Source organism: Chrysochloris asiatica, unplaced genomic scaffold (genome assembly GCF_000296735.1).
Source record: "Chrysochloris asiatica unplaced genomic scaffold, ChrAsi1.0 scaffold00183, whole genome shotgun sequence".
NCBI lineage: Eukaryota > Metazoa > Chordata > Mammalia > Afrosoricida > Chrysochloridae > Chrysochloris > Chrysochloris asiatica.
Genome location: NW_006408701.1, coordinates 4,001,721 through 4,009,392, shown reverse-complemented (window position 1 = coordinate 4,009,392; position 7,672 = coordinate 4,001,721). Strand labels below are relative to the sequence as shown.

The 7,672-nt window shown below is 37.6% G+C and overlaps 1 pseudogene; it reads right to left on the bottom strand.

Moving 5' to 3' along the window:
* Positions 1-3,218: 3,218 nt before the first annotated feature.
* On the bottom strand, positions 3,219-4,032 carry LOC102810531 (annotated as a pseudogene).
* Positions 4,033-7,672: the final 3,640 nt, after the last annotated feature.

The window sequence follows — 7,672 nt, the reverse complement described above, 5'->3', positions numbered from 1 at the left end:
ACAAACAAATCTATGTTGGAAGGAGTACAGCCAGAATGCTCCTTAGAAAACAAGATGGTGAGACTTCATCTTTCATACTGCAGAAATATTATCAGGAGGGACCAGTCCCTAAAGAAAGACATCATGCTTGGTAAAGTAGAGGGTCAGCGATAAAGTGGAAGACCCCCAATGACATGGATTCGCACAGTGGCAGCAGCAATGGGCTCAAGTGTAACAAGGAATGTGAGGTTGGCACAGGAACAAGCAGTGTTGTGCATAAATTTGCTATGATTCGTTACCAACACAATGGCACCTAACAACAACAAATATAGTTTGAGAAGTTAAGACAATTTGTTATATGAAATACTACAAAACATTGAAGAATAATGATGAATCTGTGAAACATCTCACAACATGGTAGAACATGGAAGAAATTATGGTTTGTGAAATTAGTCAATTACAAAAGGACAAATATTGTATGAGACCAATGTTGCCTAAAGTTTTTAAAGAAAAAGATTTTCCTAATAAACAATCTATGATGGTTACAGAGAGGAGGGAACATTATTAACAGAGTAGAGGGTAGACATACATTAACACACATGACAGGGCAGGCAATATACAATAGAAGGAGGTTAGCAGAGGAAAGATGAAGGTAGCAGAAGACATAGGGAGGAATGCAACAGATAAAGTAAATAGAGTTAAATGCTGTTAATTGTTGGTACATAGAGGGGATTGCAACCATGTAATAAAACAAAGTATATGATATGTTGAGGGTAAAACTGATTATCTGCTCTGTAAAACTTCACTGAGTTCACAATAAAAACTTGGGAGAAAAAAAGCAAACAAACAAAATTACTTAGAGCATCAAAAAACAACAACAAACAATAAAAAAGGACACCTTGTCATATGAACTACAATTAGCAGGTTGCCTCATTTTCCAGGAACAGATTCTGTTTAGGTTCTATCTGCATGATATTTCTGGGACAATCTCTGTTTCAAGAATCAGCCTAGATATAGATCATCACTATCCCAAAAAGGCATATCATTGTTATTAGGTGTCAATAAGTCAGTTCTGACTCATACAACCCTATTTACAACAGAACCAAACTCTGCCCAGTTTTACATTATCCTCACAATTGTTTTTATACTTAAGCCCATTGTTTTTGACACTGCTCTTGAACACTTTAAAGATGTCTTGAGCAGCAGATTTGCCTGATACAACAATAGTTTGATTTCTTGATTGATCCTTCTCTGAGTGTTGATTATGGATCCACGCAAAATGAAATCTTTGACAACTTCAATCCGTTCTCCTTTTGTCATGTTTTTATTAGTCCAGTAGAAAGTGTTTTTTTGTTTTGTTTTGTTTTGTTTTTGTTTACGTTGAGGAGCAATCCATGTTGAAGAATGTAATCTTTGATCTTCATCAGTAAATGTTTTAAGACCTTCACTTTCAGCAAGCAAAACGTTGTATCAGCTGCATATCGTTAATGAGATTTACTCCAATCCTGATGCAATGCCACATTCTTTTTCATATACTCCATTTCTTCAGATTATTTGCTCAGCATGTAGATTGAATAAATATTGTAAAATATTTCAATTTGTATTCAGTCAAATTCCTGGAACCTTGCTTTTTGCCAATGCCTTCGGTGCAGCTTGAATTTCTTCCTTCAGTACTATCAGTTCTTGATCATATGCTATCTCTTAAAATGGTTGAAAATCTACCATTTATTTTTGTTATAGTGACTCTGTATATTTATTCCATCATTTTTGGATGCTTTCTGCATCATTTAATATTTTGCCCGTAGAATCCTTCAGTATTGCAACCCGAAGCTTGATTTTTTTTTTCCCCCTTCATTTCTTTCAGTTTAAGAAATGTTGAGCATGTTCTTCCCTTTTGGTTTTCTAACTCCAGTTCTTTGCATATTTAATTATACTACTTGATTTTTTCTTCTCAAACTGCCCTGTGAAATTATTTTGTTCAGTTGTTTGACTTCCTCATTTCTTATATTTGCTTTAATATCTTTAAAGTTTCAGAATCCCTTCTGATGTCCAATCCCTTCTGATGTCCATTTTGGTATTTTCTTTCTTTCATGTCTTTTTATTGCCCTTTTGCTCTCTTCCTGTATGATGTTATTGATGTAATCCCATAGCTCTTCTGGTACACGGTCACTAATATATAGAGTGTTTAGTGCATTAAACCTTTTTTTCATGGTATGTAAATTCAGTTAGGATATGTTCAAGGTCATATGTTGGCAATTGCGGACTTGTTTTAATTTTCTTCCGCTTCAGTATGAATTTGCATATGAGCAGTTGATGATCTGTTCCACAGTTTGTCCCTGGCCTTCTTTTGGCTGACGATACAGAGAATTTCTTTACTTTTAAATGAAGTCTATTTATTCCGTGGAAAAGCTCCAAATAATCACAAGTATTTCTTCTCTTGTATACATTCAGAAAAAGGACACTGGAATGAGTCCACTGGGTTTTGCTTACATCACTAGAGTAACTTTAAGGCAGTTTCATTCAAGGCTGCATCATCTATGCTTCTGACATAAACATAACATTTAAAAGTTAAGTCAGCCTCCAAATGTGCCCAAATCAACAAATCGCTGAGCTAATCAAAATGATGCCCAGGGTCTGACATCATTATCAAGGGGCCCATCTGGAGCTTAACTAGTGAACTTAATAAGCATTGACTGATGCCACGTGCAGGTCTTCCCTTCACAAACATACACTGTCGTGGGAGAGCAAATGCACATTTTTTGTTGTTGTTAAGTGACATCGAGTCACTACCGACTGATACTGACCCTGTATAGGGTTTCCAAGGAGCAGTTGGTGATCTTGAACCGCCAACCCTGTGGTTCAAACCGACTTTGCAGTACAGGGCATTAAACCACAGCATCACACCAGGTCTCCAATTGCACAGTAGAGGACAAAATAGGACTCACTAACTCACACCATAAACAGTATTACAGAAAACAAGCGGGACCCTATCCAGAGAAGCAGTGATGCCTGAGATAGAGGCAGAGACAATGACGTGGAAAGATGGAGCAGTTGGGGACTTTAGACACAGAAAGGGAGAGGGGCTGTGTGCTGATGACTGGGGGGTAGGCTTGTAGTGTATACCCTTTGGTTGGTTGGGATTGTGGATTGTAACCATGGCAATGAAACGACATACTATAGGATGAATGTAAAACTAATGTTCTCCCATGTAAACTATCACATAATTCATAATAAAACATTTAAAAACAAAATAAAACAGTATTACAGAAAACAAAGGACAAGTTGTGGCCACCGGGAAACAGCTCAAGGATTTTTTGGCAGGTCCCTCGCAGGTACCCAGATGAAGCTTCAAAATATGCAGCCGTAAACTCCGTGGTTCCTCCTGTGGTTACCACCTGGATGAGACTTCCTGAGCTCGGTTGGTTTTTCCTCACGATCCAGTCATGGAGGTTTCCAGCAGGAACTCTACGGGTGTCTAGGCACTCAAGTCGGCCTCAGGCATAGACTTCCTGTTGGTTGGGGTATCCAGGGTAACCGGGAGCACTGCGGTGGTGGCTGAGTTCTAGGGCATGCCGCTGTTCTTCTCCGCGAGGCTCTGGGAGAGCTAGTGCACGGCACCCTTGGCCATGTCATAGTTGATCATCCCAGGAGTCCCATCCAGGGCAGCCCTGGTGCCGGCCAGGGTCAACAGGCCTCCCTCCTTAAGGTACTCGGTGGCCAGGTGGCTGGAGATGGTCGACGTCCACATGCTCCGCTTCAACATCAGGTCATAGTTTTTAAAGAGAGACTTGAATTTGGCATTGCCACCGGTCCATCCTCCAGCCACACAAAGGATCGCATCCACCTTCTCATCACCCAAGAGCTTTCCAACTTAAGCAATCACCTGGTTGGACTGCTCAGTAAAGGAGTCTGTCATTTTGACAACACTGGCACTGGCTTCTTCATCCTCCATCTCCATTTGTTGGCCTGGTACGACTGCACGCATCAGGATCCCAGCCTACCCCTGCAGCCATAAATCGGCATACTGCACGTGTGGCCCACTGCTGCCGCCATCCTGCACCTTTGCTGGTTGCTCAATATAGAGCTTTTTTCCCACCCACCATCTCTTTCCACAATGTAATCAGTTTTATTTCTATGTATTTCATCTGATGAGATCCATGTGTATAATCGCCTTTTATGTTGCTTAAAAAAGGTATTTGCAGTGAAGAAATCATAAGTCTTGCAAAATTCTATCATGTACTCCACAGCATCATTTCTATCACCAAGGGCATATTTTCCAACTACTGATACTTCCTCTTAGGTTCCTCCTATCACAGACTGTACTTTAAGATAGATCTTGCAAGCTTCGTTTTGATAATGAATGTTATGCTATGCTATTCCTCTTTAATTTGTTATTCATGGAATAGTAAGCCATATGATTGTGAGATTCAAAATAGTAAATACCAATCCATTTCAGCTCACTACTTCCTAGGATATCAATGTTTATGCGTTCCATTTCATTTTTGAAAACTTCCAATTTTCTTATATTTATACTTAATACATGCATGTTCTTATTATTAATGGATGTTTGCAGCTGTTTCCTGTCCATTTGAGTTGCGCCCCATCAGCAATCAAAGGCTCTGCAAGCTGTGCTTCATTTATGCCACGAAGACCAACTCTGATTTGAAGAGACTTTGCTTCAGCAGTCATATTTTGAGTGTCTTCCAACCCGAGGGGCTCATCTTCCTGCACTATATCTGACAATATTCTGGTGTTAGTATTATGGTATTCATAATGTTTTAATTTACGGACACTATATCTGACAATGTTCCACAGCTATTCCTTAGGTTCTCAGTGGCTAAATTTGAACCGCTAGGTTAGCAGTTCAAACCCATCAGTCGCTTCTCAGAAACCCTGTCCAGGGCTGTTGATTCAGAACCAACTTGATGGCACTTACCAACAACAAAAATTCACAAGTAGTCCACCTCTCCTTTTTCCTATTCTTTGTCTGGATGTTCCCGCTGAAACCTGTACACCATGGGTGACCCAGCTGGTATGTAGAACACCTGTGGCTTGGTTTTCATCATTACAGCAACATGCAAGCCACCACAGTACGATAAACTAGCAGATGAGTGCTCATTCAATTCATTTATATATTCGTCAATTAATTTAGTTTTCAATTAACTATTACTTGGCACAGAAAATGAGAGAAATTGTATTATTATTTCATTTTTCCTCTGTACAGTTATTTTTTATAGCACTTTTATATGGTAGTGGTGGTGATGTGTATTGGAGTCGGTTTGACTCATAGGAACCCTGAATACGATTTCCAAGGTTATAAATCTGTATCAGAGCAGAACGCCCATGTTGTTGTTGTTTTTAGGTGCCATTGAGACGGTACCAACTTATAGTGACCTTACGCTTTCTTTAACAAAAATTTGTCAGTGATTCATTTTATTTACAATGAGATCTTCTTATGTAAGTTTTTTTTCCCCATCAGCTAAACTGCCACTTTGGTGAATCTTCCAATGATGTCTAATAGTTTTTTTTGTTTTGTTTTTACTGAGTCTTTGGGGTTTTCTATGTATAGGATAATATCGTCTGTAAATACAGAGAATTTTACTTCCTCTTTGCCAATTTGGATGCCTTTAATTTCCCTATCATGCTGTATAGCTCTGGCTAAGACTTCCAAACAATATTGAATAGGAGTGGTGACAAAGTGCATCCTTATCTCGTTCTTGTTCGCAGAAGGAAGTCTTCAGTTTCTCTCCATTGAGAGTGATGTAGGCTGTTGATTTTGTATATATGCTCTTAATTATGTTAAGGAATTTACCTTCAATTCCTATTTTGTTGAGGGTTTTTATCAGGAATGGATGTTGGATTTTGTCAAAAGCCTTTCCTGTATCAATCGATATAATCATGTGGTTCTTTTCTTTTTTCTTATTTATATGGTGGATTACACTGATCATTTTTCTAAGGTTGAACCATCCTTGCATCCCTGATATGAATCCCACTTGATCATGATATATTATCTTTTTGATGTGCTGCTGGATTCTGTTGGCTAGGATTTTGTTGAGAATGTTTGCATCTATGTTCATGAGGGATATTAGTCTATAATTTTCTTTCTTAGTGATGTCCTTTCCTGGTTTTGATATGAGGGTTATGCTTGCTTCATAAACTGTGTTAGGAAGTTTTCCATTCTCCTCTATATTATGTAATAATTTGAGTAGAATTGGTGACAGCTCTTCCCTGAATGTTTGGTAGAACTCACCAGTGAAACCATCTGGGCCTGGAATTCTTTTGGTTGGGAGATTTTTTATGACCTGACCAATTTATTCTTTTGTTATGGGTCTGTTCAGGTGTTCTGCTTCACTCTATATAAATTTAGGTAGGTTGTGTTTTTCTAATAATATATCTATCTCTTCTAAGTTTTTGAATTTGTTGGGGTACAAATTTTCATAGTATTCTGATATTATCCTTTTGATTTCTTTTGGTTCGGTTGTGACATCGCTCATATGCTTTCTAATGTGTGTTATTTGTGTAGTCTCCCTCTTTTATTTTGTTAGGTTTGTCAGTGGTTTGTCAGTTTTGTTAATCTTTTTGAAAGACCTAGCTTCATGCCCTGTTGATTCCTTCTATAGTTTTTCTGTTTTCTATCTAATTTATTTCTGCTCCAATCTTCCTTTTTTCTTTTCTTTTGGTGGCTGTAGGCTCCCTCTATTGGTCTGTTTCTAATTGTTTTAGATGCTGTGGTAATGTATTAATTTTGGTTCTTTCTTCTTTTTGGATATGTGCGTTTATTGCAATAAATTGTACTCTCAGCACCACTTTCTCCATGTCCCAAAGACATGGAGAAAGTATGTTGTGTTTTCATTTGTTTCTAGAAACATTGTGAGTTCACTTTTTATTTTTTCTACTACCCAGTCGCTTTTAATCAGGGTGGTATTCAGTTTCCATGTATTTGATTTGATTTTTTTGGTCTTCCTAGTGTTGATTTCTAATTGTATAGCATTGTGGTCTGAGAAGATGCTTTGTAGTATTTTGATATTTGTAAATCTATGGAGGTTTGTTTTGTGGCCTAAGACAGTCTATTCTGGAGAATTTTCCATGTACACTGGAAAAGAATGTATATTGTGCTGTCATTGGGTTGAATGCTCCGTACACATCTATGAGGTCCAGTTGGCTGAGTGTGTTGTTTAGTTCCTCTGTCTTTTTCAAGTTTCTTTCTGGTTGTTCTATCCATTTTTTTAATGTGGTGTATTAAAATCATCCACAATTATTGTAGATTCATCTATTTATTTCATCAAATCTATTAGAGTTTGCTTTATATATTTTGGAGCTCTTTCATTGTGAGTGTAGATATTTATTATGGTTATGTCATATTTTTCAATTGTCCCTTTATTCATGAGATAATGTCCATCTTTATCTATTATGCTTGTTTTTGCCTTAAATTTTATTTTATCAGAGATTAGTACTGCCACTCCTGTTCGTTTTTATTGCATTTAACTTTGTATATATTTCCATCCTTTGACTTTTAATCTGTTATTGTTTCCCTGTATGAGATGTGTCTCTTGCAGACAGCATATTGAAAGATCTTGTTTTCTTATCCATTCTGCCACCCTCTGTCTCTTAACTTGTGCATTTAATCTGTTTACATTCAGTGTAATTATCACTAGGTATGGATTAATGGCTACCATTATGTTTGTTTGTTTTT